This window comes from Scyliorhinus torazame, chromosome 8 (genome assembly GCF_047496885.1).
Source record: "Scyliorhinus torazame isolate Kashiwa2021f chromosome 8, sScyTor2.1, whole genome shotgun sequence".
Lineage (NCBI taxonomy): Eukaryota > Metazoa > Chordata > Chondrichthyes > Carcharhiniformes > Scyliorhinidae > Scyliorhinus > Scyliorhinus torazame.
In genome coordinates this window covers 38701132-38728585 of record NC_092714.1, presented here as the reverse complement: position 1 = coordinate 38728585, position 27454 = coordinate 38701132, and the positions used below count along the sequence as shown (strand labels likewise).

Here is a 27454-nt window from a genome sequence, read left to right as displayed (position 1 = left end):
CTGCGACGGGGTGCAAACCTTCGCGGTCCACCCGATAACCCAGGTACACTACTTCCTTCGCCTGAAAGACGCACTTTGTGCGACATAAACGGACTCCAGCCTCCGAAAAGCATCGAAGGACAGCCTCCAGATTTTCCAAATGTTCCTGCTCCGACGTCCCTGTGATCAAAACGTCATCTAAGTAAACAGCGACACACGGTAAACCTCTCAAAATGCCCTCCATAACGCGTTGAAAAATAGCGCAGGCAGAGGATACTCCAAAGGGCAAACGTGTATATTCATACAGGCCCCGGTGTGTATTAATCGTTACATATAGAACATAGAACATAGAACAATACAGCGCAGTACAGGCCCTTCGGCCCACGATGTTGCACCGAAACAAAAGCCATCTAACCTACACTATGCCATTATCATCCATATGTTTATCCAATAAACTTTTAAATGCCCTCAATGTTGGCGAGTTCACTACTGTAGCAGGTAGGGCATTCCACGGCCTCACTACTCTTTGCGTAAAGAACCTACCTCTGACCTCTGTCCTATATCTATTACCCCTCAGTTTAAAGTTATGTCCCCTCGTGCCAGCCATATCCATCCGCGGGAGAAGGCTCTCACTGTCCACCCTATCCAACCCCCTGATCATTTTGTATGCCTCTATTAAGTCTCCTCTTAACCTTCTTCTCTCCAACGAAAACAACCTCAAGTCCGTCAGCCTTTCCTCATAAGATTTTCCCTCCATACCAGGCAACATCCTGGTAAATCTCCTCTGCACCCGCTCCAAAGCCTCCACGTCCTTCCTATAATGCGGTGACCAGAACTGTACGCAATACTCCAAATGCGGCCGGACCAGAGTTCTGTACAGCTGCAACATGACCTCCCTACTCCGGAACTCAATCCCTCTACCAATAAAGGCCAACACTCCATAGGCCTTCTTCACAACCCTATCAACCTGGGTGGCAACTTTCAGGGATCTATGTACATGGACACCTAGATCCCTCTGCTCAGCCACACTTTCAAGAACTTTACCATTAGCCAAATATTCCGCATTCGTGTTATTCCTTCCAAAGTGAATCACCTCACACTTCTCTACATTAAACTCCATTTGCCACCTCTCAGCCCAGCTCTGCAGCTTATCTATATCCCTCTGTAACCTGCTACATCCTTCCTCACTATCGACAACACCACCGACTTTAGTATCGTCTGCAAATTTACTCACCCACCCTTCTGCGCCTTCCTCTAGGTCATTGATAAAAATGACAAACAGCAACGGCCCCAGAACAGATCCTTGTGGTACTCCACTTGTGACTGTACTCCATTCTGAACATTTCCCATCAACCACCACCCTCTGTCTTCTTTCAGCTAGCCAATTTCTGATCCACATCTCTAAATCACCCTCAATCCCCAGCCTCCGTATTTTTTGCAATAGCCTACCGTGGGGAACCTTATCAAACGCTTTGCTGAAATCCATATACACCACATCAACTGCTCTACCCTCGTCTACCTGTTCAGTCACCTTCTCAAAGAACTCAATAAGGTTTGTGAGGCATGACCTACCCTTCACAAAGCCATGCTGACTATCCCTGATCATATCATTCCTATCTAGATGATTATAAATCTTGTCCCTTATAATCCCCTCCAAGACTTTACCCACTACAGACGTGAGGCTCACCGGTCTATAGTTGCCGGGGTTGTCTCTGCTCCCCTTTTTGAACAAAGGGACCACATTTGCTGTCCTCCAGTCCTCTGGCACTATTCCTGTAGCCAATGATGACATAAAAATCAAAGCCAAAGGTCCAGCAATCTCTTCCCTGGCCTCCCATAGAATCCTTGGATAAATCCCATCAGGTCCCGGGGACTTATCTATTTTCAGCCTGTCCAGAATTGCCAACACCTCTTCCCTACGTACCTCAATGCCATCTATTCTATTAGCCTGGGGCTCAGCATTCTCCTCCACAACATTATCTTTTTCCTGAGTGAATACTGACGAAAAATATTCATTTAGTATCTCGCCTATCTCTTCAGACTCCACACACAATTTCCCATCCCTGTCCTTGACTGGTCCTACTCTTTCCCTAGTCATTCGCTTATTCCTGACATACCTATAGAAAGCTTTTGGGTTTTCCTTGATCCTTCCTGCCAAATACTTCTCATGTCCCCTCCTTGCTCGTCTTAGCTCTCTCTTTAGATCCTTCCTCGCTACCTTGTAACTATCCATCGCCCCAGTTCTTCCATATGGTTGGGAGGCAGGGTCCAGCTCCAACTGTAGGTAGGCGTGACCCATATCTAATTTTGTGAACGAGAGTCCACCTGCAAGCTTTGCGTAGAGATCCTCTATGCGAGGCATTGGATATCGGTCGAGTCGGGAAGCCGTATTCACTGTAAGTTTATAGTCGCCGCACAAGCGAACTGTGGCATCTGGCTTCATTACAGGTACAATTGGTGCTGCCCAGTCAGCAAAACAGACGGGCCTGATAATACCCAAAGTTTCCAAACGAATGAGCTCCCCTTCTATCTTCTCGAGCAAGGCGTAAGGCACCGGGCGCGCCCGGAAATAGCGCGGCGTGGCTCCTGGTTCGACTTGGATACGGGCTACGGCCCCTTTTATTTTCCCCAAACCGGGCTGGAATACATCTGCGTATCGTCCTAGCACCTCAGTCAACCCTCCAGAAACTGTTTGGAGGATGTGCTGCCACTGCAAGTGCAAATGGCGCAACCAGTCCCGACCCAACAGGCTGGGCCCATGGCCGCGCACCACGATAAGTGGGAAACGCCCCTCCTGGCGTTTATAAACAACAGGGGTCATCGTAGTTCCTGCAATGTCCAATGGTTCCCCCGTATAGGTGGCCAGCCTGGCCTGTGTGTCGGTTAATGTAAGGGTCTGTATACCCTGCTCGATGCGATCGAATGTCCTCTGGGCAATCACGGAGACCACTGCACCAGTGTCCAACTCCATCTCAAGCGGGTGACCATTGACCCGTACTGTCACCTTAATGGGGGCCACATGGGGAGCTGCCACACAATGCAGCTGCAGGCAGTCGTCCTCCGTCTCCACATCCTCAGGAGTAGTCTTCGCAGGTTCATCCACATGGAAGGTACGGCCCCTGGGCTGGTCCCAGTTTCGGTCGGAACGACGGCGCCTCTGGTGCCCCCAGGACCGGCGTCCGCGACGGGGTCGACGCCTACAAGTCTGACACGGACATGGCTCCTCATCCATTGGTTCTGGAGAAGGCTCCCTGCGGGGAGGAATGTCCGACGGCCACTGGCGTAGATCCGGACGTCGTCTCGCCCAAGGTACCGCAGGAGTGCGGGGGGACGTTTTCGGACGGAAGGGGTTGCGCCCCAAGGCATGCACTTCCATTCCCTGTATCTCCTGCACTCCTCGTTCTGCGCTCTCTCGGGACAATACTATTTGAATGGCCTGTTGAAAAGTCAATATTGGCTCAGCTAACAACTTTCTCTGGGTGGCCGCATTGTTGATACCGCAAACCAAACGGTCGCGTAACATTTCTGACAAGGTCTCACCATAGTCACAGTACTCCGCAATCCTGCGTAGCCTGGATAGAAAGTCGGCAAGGGATTCTCCTGGGGTCCTCTCAGCGGTATTAAACCGGTAACGTTGGACTATCGTGGACGGGGTTGGGTTAAAATGCTGCTCCACTAAATTCACAAGTTCATCAAATGTTTGGTGTCCAGCGCAGCTGGGTACGTAAGGCTCCTAATCACCCCAAACGTATGCGGGCCGCAGGCGGTGAGCAATATGACCACCTGGCACTCGTTTTCGGTGATATTGTTTGCCCGGAAATAGTAACGCATCCATTGTGCATACTGGTTCCAGCTTTCCAGCGCAGCATCAAAAACATCCAAACGTCCGTACAGAGGCATGGTGTAATAAAAAACTTCCAACCTGTATCCAACAAAAATCCAAGGAGGTGGCTTCAGCAGTGTAGACAGCTATTCACTTTAACCACGAAGGGACACGAAGAATCCAGCACGAGTTTCAAGGATACAAAGAAATAACATTTATTTACAATAACATATATACACAGCAACAGCAACCTCACTTGCTGCTTACTCCTTGCTGCTGGTTCCAAACTGGCCAGCTTTATTTATACAGGGAGTCTGCCAATGATTTCTCCGCCCCCCCTCATTGGGGAAGCTCATAATCCCACAGGATTGTGGGATTGTCATTGGTCCCCAGTCAATTGTAAGCAGGCAGGTTATAACAACTACTGCGCCACCACCTCCCCTGAACACATTCTCCATTTAAAACACTAAAAGAAACATCCACTTGGTCACTTAATTTGCTATGTTAGATCTATATAACCCAAAAATGTGCAAGCTAGGTGGACTGGCCATGCTAAATTGTCCCTTAATTGGAAAAAATGAATTGGGTACTCTAAAAAAAAATGTAAGTATTTAATTGCCTGCAAAGTGCTTTGTGGCATCCAAGGTTGTGAAAATGTGATATAAATGTAAGAGTTTCATTCTTTTGAATATCAAGTGGGCATAGTTAGATTCTCTCTTGTTGGAGATGGTCTCTGTCTGGCAGTTGTGTCATACAACTGTCACCTGCCACGTTTTTGTCCAAGTCGGAATGCCCTGGTCTTGCAGCATGCAGGTTCAGATCGCTTCAATGGAGGGAAGATCATTGATGAAGCAGTTGAAGATGGTTGGGCCTAGGACGCTACCCCGAGGCAATGCAGCAGCAACATCCTGGTGCTGAAATGACTGGACCTCCAACAACCTCTCACCTTCCTTTGTCCGAAGAGCGACCACAACCAGTGGGGGGTCCCCGACTCCCACTTTTGCCAGGGTTCTTTGATGCCATCGTCAAATGTTGCCCCGACATCAATCTCACCTCACTGGTGGAATTCAGCTCTTTTGTCTACATCTAGCACCAGAGTGGGGGGAAAAAGAACAAAAGGCACTTCCTGCTTTCTGTTTTAGTTTCCTGATACAAATTAGGGCAAGTTACCTACTACCAGGCAAGGAAAGCTTGTCGACTGGCACACCCCCACCCTAACTACTTCTTCTAACACTAGTGTGTAATGAGACATGTATTGCCAGCAGATAAGGATTTGGAATGGTTTAAAAAAAAGTGCTGCCCAAAGCAGTCAGCACTTTCAGTTTGGCTAAAGGTGACAGGTATGGAACATGCCCAGACTTTATAGACACTGAGTAAAGGCACGTTTGCAACCAGTGATCTCGCACTGAAGGAATGGGCTGGATCCAGATGCAGGTACAAGGTTATTTCAGGCGTCGCTGCAGCTTCCCTCGCCGCCCATCTCCCCAGTCACAGGAGGGAGGACAAAACTGCCGGCCACAGCGGGGAGGGCCCCACTCAAATGAGAAACGCGCCACTGTTATTTGATCGCCGTCTCTTTAAAATAAAAATAATCAAAAGTGTTCCAACCTGGGTTCGGCCTCTTCAATTCACCTCATCCCAGTCCAGTCCGGCCTGTCCCGTCCGCCCGATCGATCGCCACCGTCCCTGCCTCCGCCTAGCGACCCCGCCCCTCCCACCACTGATTGACACCCCGCTCGCCTAATGGGAAGAGCGATGTCAGCCCTCAGCCCGCCAATCCCATCGCCCGTCACAGTCGACAGGGTCCCGCCCACTTTAACCAAGCAGAGCCGAATGAGACGAGAGCTGCCATTGGCTGCCACCCGCCAAGCCCTCCTCGGGTCAAGTTATTAATAAGGCATTGAGCAGGACCAGGCAGAGTTTTCTTCTCCCTTTCGCACAATTGCCTGCAACTTATAGATAGCTCACTGGAGTGGCTGCCAATTTTTCTGAAGTTCCGCACACATGAGTGCGGCCTCAACCGGGACCTGGGATTCATGTCACATTACATTCATCCCCCACCATCTGGCCTGCGAAATCCTACCAACTGTCCTGTCTTGAGACAATTCACACCTCTTTAACCTGGGGTTACCCCATCTCTGGATCTGTAAAGATTTAATCACCTGCTAATGCTCGCATTCCTAGCATTGTTTGGCATCTTTGAATTTGTCTATATATGTGTTTCTGGAACATACCTCTTCATTCACCTGAGGAAGGAGCAGCGCTCCGAAAGCTAGTGACATCGAAACAAACCTGTTGGACTTTAACCTGGTGTTGTAAGACTTTGTACTGTAATTTTTTTTAACACTACGAGGACAGATACAGGAGGCAAAAGAAGGCGACAGACTGGCAAATCCATTGGATTGAATACGAAATAGCAAGTTGGTTGTCCTGTGTGTTTTGCAAACAACTATCAGCATTTTAACCCGTGTCTCTTACGGCTTACGGCAAGAATAAAAATAAACTATTTTCCTCCTCCTTCCTCTCAATTGGAGACTGTCAGAACCAATTAGATATCACTTTCTCCCATTCTTGGCTTTTCACAGACTGGCAGCAGAACATGGTCAAATGCAGTCAGTTTCTGAAGGACATTGAGGTGTTTTTATTTTGAGGGAAATGACCTATTTTCAATAAACCGCTAAAATGCAGTTTTTTTAAATGGGAGCTCGTCTGCGATACACTGGGTGTTCCTTGTGACAAATGCACTAGCTGGCTTTATTTCTGTACTCTTGCTGCATTACCAAAGTTTGGTTTTTAAACTGGGACTTGTTTGAGAGTTAACCTTTGTAGCAAATTTCAAAATGCCATTTAATGCAGTTTATCAGGTGTCAATAGGCAGATCAATTTCTGGCAGATTGGTGGAGGGGGGGAGCAGAATTCAACCGCTCATCGGATTTCTTCCACACACTTCAATAACAATAAAAACCCCGAGGGTAAGGAGGGGGTTCCTGGAGCGTAGCAGAGATAGAGGAGGGTTGGTGTTGCCGAATCTGGGTGGCTACTACTGGGCAGCCAACGTGACGATGATCCGTAAGTGGGTGATGGAGGGAGAGGGGCAGCATGGAAGAGGTTGGAGATGGCGTCCTGCAAAGGAACGAGCCTGGGGGCACAGGTGATGGCACCGCTGCCGCTCTCACCGACAAGGTACACCACGAGCCCGGTGGTGGCGGCAACGTTAAAGATCTGGGGGCAGTGGAGACGACATAGGGGAGCGATGGGAGCCTCGGTGTGGTCCTCGATCAGGGATAACCGTTGGTTTGTCCCAGGAAGGATGGACGGGGGGTTTCAGAGCTGGCATCGGGCAGAGATTAGAAGAATGGGGGACCTGTTCATCGATGGGACGTTTGCGAGCTTAGGGGCGCTGGAGGAGAAATTTGGACTACCCCCGGGAAATGCCTTCAGGTACATGCAAGTGAGGGAATTCCCGCTGCTCCTGGGGGCACAGGGGATTCAAGACAGGGTGCTTTCGGGCGTATGGGTCGGGGAGGGCAAGGTGTCGGCGATATACCAGGAGATGAAAGAGGGGGAGGCTTTGGTAGAGGAGCTGAAAGGTAAATGGGGAGAGGAGCTAGGGGAGGAGATTGAGGAGGGGCTGTGGGCTGATGCCCTAAGTAGGGTTAATTCCTCTTCCTCGTGTGCCAGGCTTAGCCTGATACAGTTTAAGGTAGTTCAAAGAGCGCATATGATGGGGGCGAGGCTGAGTAGGTTCTTTGGGGTGGAGGACAGATGTGGGAGGTGCTCAGGAAGTCCAGCAAACCATATCCATATGTTTTGGTCATGCCCGGAGGGGTTCTGGAGGGGAGTTGCGGGAACAGTATTTAAGATGGTGAAAGTCCGGGTCAAGCCAAGCTGGGGGCTAGCACTTTTTGGAGTAGTGGACGAGCCGGGAGTGCAGGAGGCGAAAGAGGCCGGCATTCTGGCCTTTGCGTCCCTATAGCCCGCGAAGGATCTTGTTAATATGGAAAGAGGCGAAGCCCCCCAGCGTGGAGGCCTGGATAAATGATATGGCAGGGTTTATCAAGTTGGAGAGGATTAAGTTTGCCTTGAGGGGGTCTGCGCAGGGGTTCTACAGGCGGTGGCAACCGTTCCTAGACTATCTCGTGGAGCGTTAGATGATGGTCGGACAGCAGCAGCAGCAACCCAGGGGGGGAGGAGGGGGGGGGACATCTTTCTTGCGGTGGGGGGAGGAGGGAGGGAGGGGGAAGGGGGCCTTTCTGGGGGACATTTGAGCAAGAAAATACATGAATGATCCGGGAAACTGATATGTACGGGAGGAATCCAATGTACAAAGTTCTGTATCATATTGACTTGCCATGTTCATGTCTTGCTATGCAAGCTTTCTATCTTTTGTGTTACGGGGGGGGGGTTGTTTTGTATGGTTGAAAATTTTGTTAAAAATTCTTAATAAACATTTTTTTTAAAAAATTTTAAATAGCAATAAAATAATGTGACGTTTGTGGCACAGAAAGAGGCCACTTGGCCCATCATTTCTGTGCTGTTGAAAAACTAGCCACCCAGCCTAATCCCACTTTCCAGCATTTGGTCCGTAGCTCTGCAGGTTACGGAACCTGAGGTGCATATCTAATTGAGTGTTTTTGCATCTACTACTCTTTCAGACTGACTTCCAGATCCCCACAACCCTCTGTGTGAACATATAGGGCGGGATTCTCTCGCCCCGGGGCCGGGCCGGACAATTGCCGGGATGGGCCGAGCGGCCACACATAAAAAGCCGAGTTCACACCTGCTCTTTTCCGGCGGAACTTCGGCGTGGATGCATCCGGGGGCGGCGTGGTGGGGGGGGGGGGGGGGGGTGGGAAGGGCGTTCGACCCCGTTGGGGGCCCACCGATCGGCAGGCCGGCCTCTCGGGCTGGCGGCCTCTTTTGTTCTGCGCTGGGCCCCTGTAGCCTTACGCCATGTTGCAGCGGGGCCGGCGCGGAGAACGGAACCACTGTGCATGTGCGGCAATCGTGCTGCTTCCACTGCGCACGCGTGCATTGGCGCTGGTCTCACTGCGCATGCGCAGACCCGCGGCGCCCATCTGTCGCCGGGGATCGGTAACTGGAGCGGTGTGAGTCGCTCCAGTGAGGTGCTTACTCCCTGTAGGGGTCAGAATCGTTGATCCTGAGGGCATGTTGATGCCGTCGAGAAACGTGACGGCGTTTACAACGGAGTCAACACTTAGCCTCAGGATCAGAGAATCCCGCCCACATTTCCTCATCTCCGTTTTAACCCTTCTACCAATAACTTTAATTCTATGTCCCCTAGTCACTGACCTCTCTGCCCAGGTTATTAGGCCCTGCCCATCCACTCTATCCATGCACCTCACAATTTTGTTCATCTCAATCAAATCTCCCCTCAGCCTCCTCTTTTCCAAGGAGAACAGCCACAGGGGATCCAATCTTTCCTCATATCTGAAGTTTTCCAGTTCTGGGAACATCCTCGTAAATCTCCTCTGCACCCTGTCTAGTGCAATTGCTTGGGTTGGACTTTCCAGCCCCATCCACCGCTGGGATAATCCGGTTTCACAGAAAGTCACGTATTAGTTAGGACGCCACACCCCCCGTGGTAGGTTCTGCCATGGCAGGGCTGCAAAATCCCAGCCATTATTTCTGAAATTAAGTGACCAGAACTGCACACAATAATCAAGTTGTGGCCAAACTAATGTTTTAGATTGTTACTGTATAACCTTTTCACTCTTGTATTCTATATCTGGGCTAATAAATGAAAGGATTCCATATGCAGTTTTTTTAAACCAATTTAATGTAGTAAATGCTCAAATTGCTTCACAGGAGCATCATTAGAAATAAGTTGACATCAAGCCAAAGAATTAGGCCAAGTGACCAAAAGCATTGTTTAAAGTAGATTTTAAGGAGTATCTTAAAGAAAGAGAAGTAGAGAGATTTAAGGATAAACGCCCATTGCCTAAGGACCTAGATAGTAGACAGCATGGTCACTAGTGGTAGGGCAAGATAAGTGGTGCATATACTAAAGGTCAGGCTTGGAAGGTTACATAGATTGGAAGGAACAAAGCCATGGAGGGATCCAGAGGGACTCTAAAAATGTATGTCTTGACAAACAGTGAACTCACATTAGAAAGGCTGTTGATGAATACCGTATCCAGTATTTTATCATGAGCTGGACCCTGATGAATACCGTATCCAGTATTTTATCATGAGCTGGACCCAGTTGGAAATAGCATTATGGGTTCGACTATTTAACTAGAAAATGTAATTAGATTTTAATATTATCTATCTGAAAAATAAGTAGGAGTTTCTACGGAATTTTATTGATGTAGGCCCTCAATTTAACAATGGAGGACAAAACATTGCAAGCATAGAAACAAGTAGGCTCAGTAAACACAAGTAGATTTCAATTGCACATTGCAAGCTTGGAGTAGTGGGGTTGAATTCCACGGTGCGGGGGCTGGCGCACGACACTTGACACAATAGAAGCTAAAAGTCCTTAAAGTCAACAGACATTCAATTGTTGGCATGAAACAGAAGCCCAGAGCTAAATTGATACAATATTATCAGAGCTAGATTGATACAATATTACACACTGAAGCCAACCATTGTGTTACTGGTTTGTTTCCCATATGCTAGATTGTCTGTCTAGTCTTACTCTCCTATTCACTCCTATACACTTTCTCGCACTTCTCTCTCAAACAACTGTCCAGCCTCCCATTTAAATTTATGGACTCTGCTTCAACAACTGCTTGCAGCAAATGTTACGGCACCCTAGTGCGTGGTCAATTTCAGCCCCACTTTGTCATGATATGCAGACATGCACTTAATGAGATACAGACAGGAGCTAATGGGCACAGGGAACAGGACATAACCAATCAGCAGGCAGAACACTTGGGGGTGGTTTCCCACTATAAAAGGCACGAGGCACTCACAATCCGCCTCTTTCTACTAGGGACATCTACAGAGCGAGTCCAGTGTACATATCACGTAACGCATACAGCACGTGGAGAAGAGCTAGTCTGGTTCAGTCGAGATAGAGAAATCACATCTAGGTTAGCAGAGAGTCGAACTCACAGAGAACTGTGCTAACTCTGTGACAGGTTCAATAAATCAAATTGAACTAACTTCAAGGTCTGGAGTCTACTTGAGTTATAGCTGCATCCAGTTGCAGCCGGTGTTATCTCAGTGTGCTTAACATGACACACTTGACCAGAGCCACAACACAAGTGAATTAACCAATAATTCTGAGCAAAATGCCCAAACTCTTTGGCCCATGGCTGCCCAAAAATTACAGTCACCAGATTTGTAAATGTAAACACAATTACTTTTTATTAATAACAAGAACTGTAATGAAATATGCAGCAAATACAACTGGTTAACTTTCAACTTAATTCCCCACTTTACCCCCCCCCCCCCTCTCTACACACACACAAGACAGACAAACCAAGTGGGGAAGAAAGAGGTTTAAAAAAATCATAGGTAAAAGGGAAAAAGAGTCTTTGTTTCAGATAGTTGTTTCCAGCACCTTAATCCTCTTTAAACTCTACTTTCAGTCCGAGGCATTACTGTGGATTCAGTCAGGCCTTTGTAGCTTCAGAAATATAGCACTCACAACCTTTCTGGAGAGAGAAAGAGGGTTCTGGTCTTTGTTTGAAGTCTGTAATAGATTTCCTGGAGATTCGTTCATTCAGGTTCTCTGCAGTTCCAGAAATACAGCACTCACAGCATTTCTGGAGAAAACACAGAGGAGAGAGAGAGAGTCCTTGTCCCTGTACATTCAGGAGTCAAACTGAGCTCCTTGGGACTCTGAAAGTCATTCCACTGGAACAGGATCAAATCACCACCTGCTATCAGGCAGAGAACGACCTTTTGGGCCAATTCATTGACCCCCCCAACCAATCAATCAAACTAAGTCCCACTCCATCTCTCGCTCTGGTGACAAAAAGCCTGAAGCTCCTGTTCAAACTAGCAGAGACTAACAGAGTGTTCCCTCCTGTAACTTCTGAATTCCTCATTCTCTTTCTGCTTGACTTAAAGATACATGTCTATTAATCATCCATGGATCAAAAATGATAATGGAAAAACAAAAGAAAGAGGAAATAAGGGAATAAACAGGAAGGACTCTTGCATACTTCCCTCCTTAAAATAATGAAATGTCAGTGCACGGACACTTCATTATGAGGTATGCAAGACATAAATCACAAACACATATCCATCCAATCCATCCCCATTATATAAGTTCCCTTTCCAGTCTCTAAATTGGGAACTAGTCAGCCCTTAAACACATGACAAAGCATTTACAATCACATTATCCTTTCTGGGAATGTGTACAATTTTAACTGTTGAAATAATAAACTCTCAACAGAATAACCTTGCGTTCCGGGCATTAAACATCTCTCTAAATGCAAGTGGATTATGGTCTGCACAAATAAATGAAGCTTTGTTGATTGTCATGTCGGACATATACTTCAAAGTATATGAAGTAGCTGAAGGGCTAATAGCAAGGCTGTGGCTTCCTTTTCAATGGTGGAACATTTTCTTTGGCACGGACTTGGTGTTTTTGAAAAATATCCCACTGGCCTCTCTATTCCTGCACCATCATCTTGTAGTAGCACTGCCCCTACTCTCAGAGCACTGACACCTGTGGCCATTTTAAATGTTCTGGAAAATTCCAGGGCCTCCAGCACCGATTCGCTTATTAAGATGGCCCTCAACTTCTCAAACGCCTCTTGACAGTCTGCGGACAAATTATTTTCACTTCCTTCACTAGCACATTGGTTAAAAGGTACCACTATAGTACTGAAGTTTAGTAGAATTTCCTAATGAAGCCACACATACCCTGAAACCTCATAATTTCCCATTTGGTTTTGGGAGAGGGAAAATCCAAGAATGCCCTTACTTTGGCTGTTCTGGGCACCACTTGCCCCTGTCCCACCACATGACTTAAATAGGTGACTTTTGTCTGGCAAACTTGCTTTTGGGCATCTTAATTACTAGCCTGGCCAACTCCAGTTGTCTGAAGAGCTCCTCCAATTGCTCCGTATGTTTGTTCCACGTCTCACTGTGCACTACCCCAATTTCCAAGTAGACCACACAGTTAGGCACTTCAACCACTACTTGGGACATAAACCAAAGGAATGTTGCTGGTGTATTTTTGAGTCCAAATAGCATTACCCTGCATTGAAACAGCCCTCGGGGCGTTACAAAGGTGGCTATCTCCTTTGCCTGGGAGTTAACGGGACCTGCCAATAACCTTTCAACAGATCAATCTTTGACGGGAAGAAGGCACTACCTGTTCTATCAATGCAGTCCTGTAATCTTGGAATTGGATATGAATCGGTTTTGGTGATGTCATTTATTTGCCGGTAATCGATGCAGAACCGCATGGTTCCATATGGCATAGGCACTAATACTACTGATGAGCTCCAATTCCTCCTACTGGGCTCAATTAAGTTATTTTCCAACATATATTGGATCTCTGCCTCCAACTGAGCTATTTTACGTGGATTCAGGTGGTACGAGTGATGCTTTACCAGTTCGGAGTTTCCAATGTGTACATTATGTTCAATTAACGGAGTGCACCCTGGAGTGTCCCTTCAAATCTATTGATATTTTCTCTGTCCTAAATAGACCAACTGGGCCTCTAACTGTCCTACGATGTCTGTATTTGTTAATGGTACTACAGAAGGGTCATTCTGTGTGCCGTCTCAATCTTCTTTTACCTCTCTCTTCTCATTACGCTTTTCTTCCAGTGTTTCTACCACCTGACACCTTGTCCCTTTCCATCCTTCTCCCTACGATATGGCACAACCACCCCTTCTTCCTGTGGTCTGGAGTACTGATTAAGATGTTACCTTACTCACTCTCCTAACCACCTTATAGGGTCCATTGAATATCGCCTTCAGAGGTTCACCCTGCAAAGGCAACAATACTAATACCTCATCCCCACCCGGGAAGGCTCAGGACCTAGCTTGTTTGTCCCCCAGTTTCATTCTGGCTCCAGAAACCTTTAAATTCTCCCAGACTACCTGACAGAATCCTGTGAGTCTTCCTAGAAATGTAAACATGTAATTCAAAGAACAAAAAACATTACAGCACAGGAACAGGCCATTCAGCCCTCCAAGCCAGTACCGATCATGATGACTGTCTAAACTAAAACCTTCTGCACTTCCGGGATCTGTAACCCTCTAATCCCATCTTATTCATGTCTCGTCAAGATGTCTCTTAAACGTCGCTATCGTATCTGCTTCCACGACCTCCCTTGGCAGCACGTTCCAGGCACTCACCACTCTGTAAAAAAACTTCCTCGCACATCTCCTCTAAACTTTCTCCCTCGCACTTTAAACCTATGTCCCCTAGTAATTAACTTTTCCTGGGAAAAAACTTCTGACTATCCACCCTGTCCATGCCCCTCATAATTTTGTAAACCTCTATCAGGTCGCCCTTCAACCTCCATCATTCCAGTGAAAACAATCAGAGTTTATCCAACCTCTCCTCATAGCTAATACCCTTCACACCAGGCAACATCCTAGGAAACCTCTTCTGTACCCTCTCCAAAGCATCTACGTCCTTCTGGTAGTGGGGTGACCAGAATTGTGCGCAATATTCCAAATGTGGCCTAACCAAGGTTTTATACAGCTGCAGCATGACTTGACAATTTTTATATTCAATGCCCCGACCAACGAAGGCAAGCATACTATATGCCTTCTGACTGCCATTTCCATCTGCATTGCCACTTTGAAGTGACCTGTACAGCCAGATCTTTCTGCCTGTAGGCAGCATGGTGGTGCAGTGGGTGGCACTGCTGCTTCACAGCGCCGAGGTCCCAGGTTCGATCCCGGCTCTGGGTCACTGTCCGTGTGGAGTTTGCACATTCTCCCTATGTTTGCGTGGGTTTCTCCCCCACAACCCAAAGATGTGCAGGCTAGGTGGATTGGTCATGCTAAATTGCCCCTCAAGTGGAAAATAAATTGGGTACTCTAAATTTATGAAAAGAAAAAAAAAGATCTCCCTGTCTGTCAAACGGCCAAGGGTTATGCCATTTACTGTATAATTCCCACCTGTATTAGACTTTCCAAAATGCATTACCTCACATTTGTCTGGATTAAACGCCATCTGCCATTTCTCCACCCAAATCTCCAACCAATCTATATCCTGCTGTATCCTCTGACAATCCTCTTCACTATCCATAACTCCACCAATCTTTGTGTCATCCGCAAACTTACTAATCAGACCAGCTACATTTTCCTCCAAATCATTTATATATACTACGAACAACAAAGGTCCCAGCTCTGTTCCTTGCAGAACACCACTAATCACAGCCTTCCATTCAGAAAAGCACCCTTCACTCCCCTCTCTTCTATGACCGGGCCAGTTCTGTACCCACCATGCCAGTTCACCTCTGATCCCGTGTGACTTCACATTTTATACCAGTCTGCAATGAGGGACCTTGTTAAAGGCTTTACTGAAGTCCATGTAAACAACATCCACTATACTTCCTTCATCAATCATCTTTGTCGCTTCCTCAAAAAACTCCATCAAGTTAGTGAGACATGACCTCTCCTTCACAAAACCATGCTGCTTATCGCCAGTAAGTCCACTTGTTTCCAAATGTGAGTAAATCCGGTCCCTAAGGATCTTTTCCAATAATTTGCCTACCACTGACGTGATGCTCACTGACCAATAATTTCCTGGATTATCCCTTCTACCCTTCTTAAACAAAGGAACAAAATTGGCTATTCTCCAATCCTCTGGGACCTCATCTGTAGCTAATGAGGATACAAGAATTTCTGCCCTGGCCCCAGCAATTTCCTCCCTTGCCTCCCGCAGTATTTTGGGGTAGGTCCTGGGGACCTACCCACCATAATGCTTTTGAGGCACCCAACACCTCCTTTTTTATATCTACATGACCCAGACGATCTACACACTCTTCCCTAGACTCACAATCCATCAAGTCGTTTTCTTTGGTGAATGCTGATGCAAAGTACTCATTTAGTACTTCGCCCATTTCCTCTGGCTCCACGCATTGATTCACTTGAGTGAGCCAACCCTTTCCCTGGCTATCCTTTTGCTCTTTATATACGTATAAAATGCCTTGGGATTCTCTTTAATCCTGTTTGCCAAGGACTTTTCATGATCTCTTTGAGCCCTCCTAACTCCTTGCTTAAGTTCCTTCCTTTTAAAAAAATTTGGAGTACCCAATTATTTTTTTGGAATTAAGGGGCAATTTAGCGTGGCCAATCCACCTGACCTGAACATCTTTGAGTTGTGGTGGTGAGACCCATGCAAACACGGGAAGTTCCTTCTTATTTTCTTTATATTCTTCAAGGTCTTTATTTGTTCTCAGCCTTCTCAACCTTACGAACTCTTCCTTTTTCTTTTTGACTTATATTTCCCACGTTGAAACAAATGAACTTCAGATCACCAGTCCTGCTGTGTTCAGCAACTTCTCCCTGCCTGCTCTTCCTCTTACTGGCGTTAGTCTCCCTCAGTTACTTCTCGTTCAAATTTAAATGTTGAGCACTCACTAATGGGTTCTTGCTGTTCATGGTATTTATCAGTGACTTAGACTTAAATGCAGGGAGCATAATTAAGAAGTTGCAGATGATGCAAAGATTGCCTGTGTGGTTTATAGTAAGGAAAATGTGTCAGCTCAAATGATAGCACTCTTGCTCGGAGTCTCAAGGTTCTGGGATCAAGCCCCACTGTAAAGTTTGAGTCCATAAACTAACACTGACACTCAAGTGTCGTACTGAGGGAGCACTGCACCGTCAGAGGTGCCACCTTTTGGATAAGAAAGCAAGGCCCCCATTTGCCTTCTCAGGTGATTGTGAAAGATTCCGTGGCCCAGTGGCACTATTTTGAAGAGTTAGGGAGTTATCCCTGGTGTGCTGGCCATCATTTATCTCTCAATCAACATCACAAAAACATAGTATCTGGTCATTATCACATTACTGCTTGTGGGAGTTTGCTGCGCGCAGATTGGTTAGACCATAAGACCTAGGAGCGGAAGTAAGGCCATTCGGCCCATCGAGTCCACTCCACCATTCAATCATGGCTGATTTCAACTCCATTTACCCGCTCTCTCTCCATAGCCCTTAATTCCTTGAGAAATCAAGAATTTATCAACTTCTGTCTTAAAGACACTCAACGTCCCGGCCTCCACCGCCCTCTGTGGCAATGAATTCCACAGACCCACCACTCTCTGGCTGAAGAAATTTCTCCTCATCTCTGTTCTAAAGTGACTCCCTTTTATTCTAAGGCTGTGCCCCCGGGTCCTAGTCTCCCCTGCTAATGGAAACAACTTCCCTACATCCACCCTATCTAAGCCATTCATTATCTTGTAAGTTTCTATTAGATCTCCCCTCAACCTCCTAAACTCCAATGAATATAATCCCAGGATCCTCAGACGTTCATCGTATGTTAGGCCTACCATTCCTGGGATCATCCGTGTGAATCTCCGCTGGACCCGCTCCAGTGCCAGTATGTCCTTCCTGAGGTGTGGGGCCCAAAATTGCTCACAGTATTCTAAATGGGGCCTAACTAATGCTTTATAAAGCTTCAGAAGTACATCCCTGCTTTTATATTCCAAGCCTCTTGAGATGAATGACAACATTGCATTTGCTTTCTTAATTACGGACTCAACCTGCAAGTTTACCTTTAGAGAATCCTGGACTAGGACTCCCAAGTCCCTTTGCACTTCAGCATTATGAATTTTGTCACCGTTTAGAAAATAGTCCATGCCTCTATTCTTTTTTCCAAAGTGCAAGACCTCGCACTTGCCCACATTGAATTTCATCAGCCATTTCTTGGACCACTCTCCTAAACTGTCTAAATCTTTCTGCAGCCTCCCCACCTCCTCCATACTACCTGTCCCTCCACCTATCTTTGTATCATCGGCAAACTTAGCCAGAATGCCCCCAGCCCCGTCATCTAGGTCGTTAATATATAAAGAGAACAGCTGTGGCCCCAACACTGAACCCTGCGGGACACCACTCGTCACCGGTTGCCATTCCGAAAAAAAACCTTTTATCCCAACTCTCTGCCTTCTGCCTGACAGCCAATCGTCAATCCATGTTAGTACCTTGCCTCGAATACCATGGGCCCATTGCCACGTTTCCGACACTGCAACAGTGACTACACTTTAAATCTTAATTGGCTGTAAAGCACCTTGAGACATCTGGTGTTTGTGAAAGGTGCTATATAAATGCAAGCCTTTCTTTCTTTCACTCTTCTCTTCAAAGACATATGGTTTAATACTTCAACCAATGCACTATTGGTAGAATCGTTAATTCATAATATCTGGAATGGTTAAGATAGCACAACTTGGCACAAAGCAATTATGGCGACATCGACATGTAAACTTAGTATATTTTCTCATTAGCCATAGGCAACTAAGCACTAATGACCCGACATTAATGCAGGGTGTCATAAATTTTAAATTTCCATTCTTAAGGACGTCTTGGATTTGAATTATGCATTAATGTTCCCACAGGTGGTGCAATATAAAAGGTGAACCTGCGCTGTTGGCCTCGCTCTGCGTCACGAACCAGCACTCCAGCCAACTGAGCTAAACCGGTCTGGTTTAAACCAGCACCACACCAATAAAAAGGTGATAGACAGACAGCTTGGTTCTATCACTTCAATAAATTGCTCATTCAAAATTTTAATGTTCTAGAATTGCAATAATAAAACAATTTATACGTATACAATGCCTTTAACAGAATAAAATGGCCCAAGGCACTTCACAAGAACATCATAAAACTAAATATGACACTGAGCCACTTAAGGAGATATTAGGTCAGACGGCCAAAAGAGGTAGGTTTTGAGGAATATCTTTAAGGAGGAACGTGAAGTAGAGAAGTCAAAAGGTTCAGGGAGAGAATTCCAAAACTTGGGGCCTAGGCATTGATGACACAGCCACCAATAGTGCAGCAGTTCTGATTGAGAATATACAAGAGGCCAGAATTAGTGGAGAACAGATATCTCGTGGATTGTTTGGCTGCAGGAGATCACAGAGATAGGAGGGGCAAGGCAATCTGAAAACAAGGACGACAATTTTTAAATCAAGATGTTGCTTGACCCCGGGAGCCAACGCAGTTCAATGAGCACAGGTGTGATAGGTTCTGATGAAAGGTCGTCCACCTGAAACGTTAACTCAGTTTATCTCCGCAGCTGCTGCCCAACCTGCTGAGTTTATTTTTCAGCATATTTGTTCTTATTTCAGATTTCCAATGGCCGCAGTATTTTACCATTGTGGATGATGGGCAACTGGACTTGCTGCAAGTTAAGCCCACAGGCAGCAGAGTTTTGGATGATCTCAAGTTTATGGAGGGTAATAAGGTGGCATGTGGCGCAGTGGTTAACACTGGGGCTATGGCGCTGAGGACCCGGGTTTGAATCCCGACCCTGGGTCACTGTCCGTGTGGAGTTCGCACATTCTCCCCATGCCTGCGTGGGTTTCACCCCCACAACCCAAAAGATGTGCAGGTTAGGTGCATTGGCCGTGTGAAGTTGCCCCTTAATTGGAAAAACAATAATTGGGTACTCTAAATTTAAAAGAAAAAGTTTATGGAGGGTAGAATGTGGGAGACCCACTAGGGGTGCAATAGTCAAGTCATCAAGTAGCAAATGCATAATTTAGTGTTTCGGCAGATGAACTGAGATAGAGGCAGGGTGGGATAACGCTGTAGAGGGGGACGTAGGTGGGCTTAGAGATAGCACAATTAAGGGGCAGCACGGTGGTGTAGTGGTTAGCACTGCTGCCTCATGGCTGCCTCAGGCTCTGGGTCACTGCTGTGTGGGGTTTGCACATTCTCCCTGTGTTTGTGTGGGTTTCTACCCCAGAACCCAAAGATGTGCAGGCTAGGTGGATTGGCCTTGCCAAATTGCCCCTTCATTGGAAAAAATGAATTGGGTACTCTAAATTTAAAAAAAAAAGAGATAACACAATTATGAGGTTCCCTCGCCAAATATAAAGCACTCAGCTAGAAAGAATAGGGAGGGGTTGTCATTTGTTTAAGCAATGTACCTTTAGGAAATGGAGCTGATCGTATTACTGAAGTGATGTCAGAGGGTGGGGGGAGCTGAGCACACTTCTGCTTTTTTGAGTTTCAGTTTGAGAACGCAGCTGGGAGTGTCTGTGTGTTTTGCTGTGAGCTGCAGGAAGAAACACAGAGCTGGTCTGTTGATTTCTGCAATCCAAAGACTATAAATATATTGAATGTAACCTAATGTGCTCATATTTTTGAAGGTTTGAAGTCTTTTGGATGTTTAAAGGAACAATTTGAAGGATTATTTAGTGTTGTAGTCTTTTGGGGTTATCTTTGAAGTAATGGGTGTTAAGATATTCAATGTTTGTTTTTAAAAGGTTACCTTGAGTTCATAGAATAAACATTGTTTTGTTTTAAAAACCACCTGTCCATTTCTGCTGTATCACACCTGGAGAGTACGACGTGTGCTTCCCACACCACAATCTAGTAAAAGTTGTGGGTCGGTTGAACTCCATGAAACACTTTGGGGTTCTGTAAACTCGGACCCATAACAATTGGGGGCTCGTCCGGGATCGAATTCTATCGATTGGATTAGCTTAACAAACTTAAAGACAGTGAGGGGTGAGCATATTGTGGTTGCTTTTCAAGGTGCGGTATTTTATTTTAAGTGGGGAGTGTGTTGTGGACAATGGCTCTTTCAGAGGCTCAGAAGTTTTTGGGGGCGGACACGGTAACACACAATACTTTACGGACAGAGACTAAAAGCAGACTGTTAGATTTGGCAAAAGCATTGCAGTTAACATTGCCTGGCAAAATGCGAAAAGATGAGGTACTTACCGCGGTAGCTGAGCATTTAATTTTGCCTGAGATACATTCTGACTCATTCGAAATGGCAAAGCTCCAGTTGCAGATTAAGTAATTTGAACATGAAAAAGAATTAAAACAGCTTGAATATGCAATGAGAGAAAAATAAAAGGAGAGAGAAGAAAGAAACAAAGAAAGAGATAGAGATAGAGAGGAAAAAGAAAAGGAGAGAGAAGAAAAAACCAAAGAAAGAGATAGAGAGGAAAGGGAAAAAAAGAGAGAGTTTGAACTTCATAAAATGACTATGAAACATGAAAATCAGTTAAAATTGGCAGACACAAAGGGAAACATACAGTTGGATGAGATTGATGAGGATAGTGAGACAGAGCGTCATAGTCGAAGACGTGGTGGGGATCTATTTAAATATGTCCAACGATTGCCAAGGTGTGACGAGAAGGAGGTAGAAGCCTTCTTCATTTCATATGAGAACATAGAACATTAAAGCGCAGTACAGGTAGCTAAACAAATGAAATAGCCACAGGACATGTGGGTATTACTGAATCAAACAAAGCTGGTAGGTAGAGCTAGTGAAGTGTTTGCATCACTACCGGAGGAGGTATCTGGAATGAATGAGGTGAAAAAATCCATCTTAGGTGTATATGAGCTAGTTCCTGAAGCGTACAGATAAAGGTTTAGAAATTTAAGGAAAGAATATGGTCAAACATACATGGAGTTTGAAAGGTTTAAACAGAGTAATTTTGATAGGTGGATAAGGGCTTTGAAAATAGACCAAACGTATGAAGCTCTCAGAGAAATTATACTTTTGGAGGAGTTTAAAAATTCAATTCTTGATGTAGTGAGAACTCATGTGGAAGAGCAGAGGGTTAAAACTGCGAGATTAGCAGCAGAAATGGCAGATGATTATGAATTAGTTCATAAATCAAGGCTTGGTTTCCGACATCAGTTTCAGCCGGTGAGGGATAGAAACTGGGGACATGAGAAATACTCAAGTGGTTATGGTAAAGGTGATCCAATGGGATATAATAAAGAAAATGTACCTCAGATTAAAAAAGAAATCCAGGAGGGTGGAAGAGAAATGAAAAGTTTCAAATGTTTTCACTGTAATAAACTAGGCCATGTAAAGTCACAGTGTTGGTGGTTAAAGAAAAGCACTGGGAAAGCTGATGTGGTAAAACAGGATAAGACAGTGGGGTTTGTTAGAGTGGTAAAGGAAAGCCCAAGGGAAGCGAAGGAGGTGCAAACGATTGTACAGCCTGTTCAGGAAGTAATTGATAAGAAGGTGCCAGATGTCTTTAAAGAATTTACTTGTGTGGGTAAAGTTTACTCATGTGTATCAGGAGGAGCAGGTAAAGAAGTCACAATTTTAAGAGATACAGGAGCTAGTTAATCTTCAATGGTAAGAGATGAGGAATTATGTAGTTTGGAAGAATGTTGCCAGAAAAGGTGGTAATATGTGGAATTCAGGGTGATTGGAGTAGCGATCCATTATATAAGGTAAGGTTGAAAAGTCCAGTGAAGAGTGGTGAAGTGGTAGTAGGAGTAATAGAGAAACTATCTTGTCCAGGAATACAGTTTGTCTTGGGTAATGATATAGCTGGATCGCAAGTGGGAGTGATGCCTACTGTGGTTGATAAGCCAGTGGAAAATCAGACAACTGAAGTGTTGAAGGACGAATATCCTGGGATTTTTTCGGATTGTGTAGTAACAAGGTCGCAAAGTCACACATTAAGACAAGAGGAGAAATCAAAGAGTGAAGGTGAAGTGGAAGTGCAATTATCAGAAACGATTTTTGATCAAATAGTTGAAAAAGAACAAGAACAGGTGGAGGATGAGGTGGATATTTTTAGTTCAAGAAAATTGGCGGAGTTACAACAAAAAGATCTAGAAATAAAACGGGTGTATCAGAAAGCATACACGGAAGAGGAATCTGCGTGTATACCAGAGTGTTATTACTGTGAAATTGATGTCTTGATGAGAAAATGGAGACCTGTACATATGCAGGCAGATGAAAAGTGGGCAGAAGTTCATCAAGTAGTATTGCCGGTAGGGTGTAGAAAGGAAGTGTTGCAAGTGGCATATGAGGTACCAGTGGGAGGTCATTTGGGGATAAGGAAAACTCAAGCTAAAATCCAGAAACATTTTTATTGGCCTGGACCACATAAAGATGAAGTTAAATTTTGTCAATCATGTCACACATGTCAAGTGATAGGGAAACCTGAAGCCGTGATAAAAACAGTGCCCTTAATACCCATTCCAGCATTTGAGGAACCTTTTACAAGGGTTCTAATTGATCGTGTAGGACCGCTTCCTAAAACAAAAAGTGGGAATCAATATCTTTTGACTATGATGGATGTGTCCACTAGGCTTCCAGAGGCCATTCCAGTACGTAATCTTACAGCTAAAAAGATTGTGGAGGAGTTACTTAAATTCTTTACTAGATATGGACTACCCACAGAAATTCAATCGGATCAAGGATTAAATTTTACCTCAAAGTTATTCCAAGAAGTTATGGAGAGCTTAGGAATAAAACAATTTAAGTCAACTGTGTACCATCCAGAATCGCAGGGAGCGTTAGAAAGGTGGCATCAGACATTAAAGACAATGTTCAGGGCTTATTGTCAAGATTATCCAGAGGATTGGGATAAAAGAATTCCATTCGTACTATTTGCAATTAGGGATGCACCTAATGAGTCAACCAAATTTAGTCCTTTTGAACTAATTTTTGGTCATGAGGTAAGAGGACCACTTAAATTGGTTAAAGAAATATTGGTGGGTGAGAAATCGGAAATTACACTATTGGATTACGTGTCAAATTTTAGGGAATGATTAAATAGAGCAGGTGAATTGGCTAGACAACATTTGAAAGTTGCACAAAATGTGATGAAACGGGTAGCGAACAAAAAATCCAACGTTCGTAGTTTTACCAGTGGAGATAACGTTTTAGTGTTGTTACCAGTGGTAGGGGAGCCTTTAAAAGCTAGGTTTTGTGGACCGTATCAGATTGAAAGGAAATTAAGTGAGGTGAATTATGTGGTAAAAACACCAGATAGAAGGAAGGCTCACCGAGTGTGTCATGTGAATCTGCTTAAAAGGTACTTTGAAAGGGAAGGAGAGAAAAAGGAGGTTTTAATGATTCTAACTCAAAGTGACGAACCAAATCCAGATGACTGTGAATTTGACATACCTCAAATTAAATTGGAAAATGAGGATGTTCTTAAAAATTGGGATGAATTGTTAAGTTACCTTCCAGAGGAAAAACAAACTGACCTGAAAGAGTTATTGATATCACATGGGCAAGTTTGTAGTGATAAATTGGGAAGTACTAAAATGGCTATACATGATGTAGATGTGGGAAATGATGTTCCTATCAAACAACATCCATATCGACTTAATCCTTTAAAATTGGAACAGGTTAACAAAGAGATTGAGAGTGTGCTTAAAAATGGCATAATTGAAGTGGGTTGCAGCCAATGGAGCTCATCCATAGTGATGGTACCTAAACCAGACGGCACCCAACGGTTGTGACTATAGAAAGGTTAATGCAGTTACAAGAACGGGCTCTTATCCTATCTCACGTTTGGAGGATTGCATTGAGAAAGTGGGACAATCCGCTTTTATTTCCAAATTGGATTTACTTAAAGGTTACTGGCAGGTACCTTTATCCGAAAGGATGAAGGAGATTTCAGCTTTTGTGACTCCAGATGGTATATACCAATTCAAAGTTACGCCATTTGGCATGAAAAAAAACCCCAGCCACATTTCAACGGTTAACTAATACAGTTGTTTCAGGATTACCCAATTGTGCGGTATATATCGACGATCTGGTAGTTTTCAGCCAGACATGGAAAGAACATTTAAAACATCTTATGGAGTTATTCGATCAACTTCAGGAGGCGGGTTTGGTGATAAACCTAGCCAAAAGTGAATTTGGAAAAGCCCAAATCACTTTCCTTGAGGAGTTTCCGATACCCTCAAGATGAAAGAAAATAATGCGATTTCTTGGCATGAATGGATTTGATCGAACCTTTGTGCAAAAGATTTGTAGCGTGGTTGCTCCACTGATGGACTTGCTGGTGAAACGTCAAAAATTTCAATGGACAGCGGACTTTCAACAGGCATTTGACGGCCTGAAAGCTGTGGTAACCGATGCTCCTGTATTGGAGAATTGCAAGGGACTCTGTGATCAGATTGAACTGAAGTATCTAACTTTAAAGAGAAATGCCGAGGCGTAGAGGAATGGATGGATTGTGCAGAGACTTTCTTGTTCAAAGAGACTGTCAATCGAGAAGGATTTTGGTTGGAGGAAGAACAACAAAAAAAAAATGGACTATATTATTATACCTATTTGCATGTGTTGTTTTTTTTGAACCGGTAAAGTGTTTTTACTGTGTGCATTTCTTAATTGATGGTGCAAAGGTGAAAAATGAAACCATCTTGAAGCTTTTTTGAGTTTCTGTTTGAGAACCCAGCTGGGAGTGTCTGTGTGTTTTGCTGTGAGCTGCAGGAAGAAACACAGAGCTGGTCTGTTGATTTCTACAATCCAAAGACTATAAATATATTGAATGTAACCTAATGTGCTCGTATTTTTGAAGGTTTTAAGTCTTTTGGATGTTTAAAGGAACAATTTGAAGGATTATTTAGTGTTGTAGTCTTTTGGGGTTATCTTTGAAGTAATGGGTGTTAAGATATTCAATCTTTGTTTTTAAAAGGTTACCTTGAGTTCCTAGAATAAACATTGTTTTGTTTTTAAAACCACTTGCCCATTTCTGCTGTATCACACCTGGAGAGTACGCTGTGTGCTTCCCACACCACAGTCTATTAAAAGTTGTGGGTCGGTTGAACTCCATGAAACACTTTGGGGTTCTGTAAACCCGGACCCATAACAGGTAATGACACAGGAGGGGGAAGTTGGGGATGGCATGAAGGAGTGGGTGATAAGGATGGCATGGAATGGGAATGCACAGGAGATGGAGTGGGGTTTGGGAAGGCATGGGAGAGTTGGTATTTGAGATGGGGATGGCATAGAAAGAGAGGGATGTGGAATGGATTGATATGGAGATGGATGAAAGGAATGTGATGGGAATGACATGAGAGGAATGGCACGGGAGGGAGATTTAATGAAGTATCGTTGTGCTACTGTTTCACAGCGCCAGGGTCCCAGGTTCGATTTCCGGCTTGGGTCACTGTGCGGAGTCTGCACGTTCTCCCTGTGTCTGCATGGATTTCCTCCCACAAATCTCAAAAGACGTGCTGTTAGGTGAATTAGACATTCTGAAATCTCCCTCTGTGTACCCGAACAGGCAGCGGAATGTGGCGACTAGGGGCTTTTCACAGTAACCTTATTGCAGTGTTAATGTAAGCCTACTTGTGACAATAAAGATTATTCTAAAAGGTTAAGTGGGGTTATGAGGTTACAAGGATAAAGTGGAAGGATGGGCCTTGGTAGGATGCTAGTTTGGAGAGTCGGTGTAGATTCGCTGGGCTGAATGGTCTCCTTCTGCACTGTCGGTATTCTATGTTCTATATTTATAAAGATGCTAATTGCACCACAAATGTTTTACTGAAGATTTGGAATCAGTTGAGGAGGCATTTTAGGGTGGAAGGGATGTCAGTGCTAACGCCGCTGTGCGAGAATCATGAGTTTGAGCCGGGGGGGGGGGGAAGGATACTGTATACAGGTGGAGGGGAGTGGGGCTGGTCAAGATGAGGGATCTGTATTTGGAGGAAGGGTTCGCCAGTTTGGAGGAGCTAAGGGAGAGTGTAGAGCTGCCGAGGGGGTGTGAGTTCAGGCATTTGCAGGTTAGGGACTTTGCGCGAAAGGGCTGGAGGGGGTTCCCGAGGTTGCCGGGATACACCCTGCTGGAGCGACTGCTGCTCCTGGATGTGGAAGGGGAGGGAAGAATTGGGGATGTATACAAGTGGCTGGGTGAGCAGGGAGGTGAGCGGGTGGTGAAGTTCAAGGAGAAATGTGAAGAGGAGTATAGAGGGGAGATCAATTGGGGAGCTCGGAGTGAGGAACTTTGTAGGGTAAACGGGACCTCCTCATGTGCAAGGATGAGCCTTATACAGTTTAAGGTGGTGCACAGGGTGCATATGACTCGGGCGAGAATGAGTGGGTTCTTCCAGGGGGTAGCAGATGAGTGTGAGAGGTGTGGGCGGGAGCCAGCGAATCACGCGCACATGTTTTGGGATTGCGAAAAATTGGGCAGATTCTGGGCGGGAGTGTTCGCAGTCTTAGCCAGGATAGTGGAGGAGGTGGACCCGGACCCTTTGGTGGCGATATTTGGGGTCTCAGAGAAGCCAGAGCTCATGGAGAGGAGGAAGTTCGATGTCCGGGCCTTCACCTCTCTGATTGCATGGCGGTGAATTTTGCTGGAGTGCGGTCAGCATTGCCAGCGGGGGTGGCAGCTTGGTTGGGTGACCTGTATTACTTCCTGCGGTTAGAGAAGATAAAGTATGAGTTAAGGGGCTCTTCAGGGGGGTTTGAAGAAAGCTGGGGGATGTTTGTGACCGTGTTTGAGGAGCTGTTCGTCACGGGGGAAGGGGGTGAAAAAGAGGAAAATTCTGTACAGACTATATAGTTGTTGGTTGGGAAGCATGTTTCCCAGGGTGTTTGTTCGCTATAACCTGTTTTGATACATGTTTGTAATAAAATACATTAAAAAAAACAAATGTTTTACTGGTCTGTGTTAGTATTTCAATACTTTCCTCAGAATTAGTTGGAGGATAGCAACAGCAGTCCTGCCAGGAAGTCAACATTAACCCCTCCCAACATTATTGGGAGGAGTTATTGGGTTACGGGGATGGGGTGGAAGTGGGGGCTTAAGTG

The 27454-nt window shown here is 45.2% G+C and overlaps 1 protein-coding gene across 3 annotated transcripts in view; it reads right to left on the bottom strand.

Annotated features, from left to right (window-relative positions):
• Positions 1 to 27454, bottom strand: part of LOC140427768 (transmembrane protein 50B) — a 170194-nt gene that overhangs the window by 140371 nt on the left and 2369 nt on the right. Inside the window, exons 1-2 of one of the 3 annotated variants that reach the window (XM_072513401.1) lie at positions 5411 to 5518; positions 3902 to 3955 (exon numbers count right to left, since the gene is read on the bottom strand). The exons of 1 other annotated variant lie outside the window; for it this stretch is intronic. The gene's annotated coding sequence lies outside the window, so the exon portion shown is untranslated. Of the gene's footprint in view, positions 1 to 3901; positions 3956 to 5410; positions 5519 to 27454 lie in introns of those variants that run through there. One more of the 3 variants, XM_072513400.1, reaches the window with a different exon arrangement.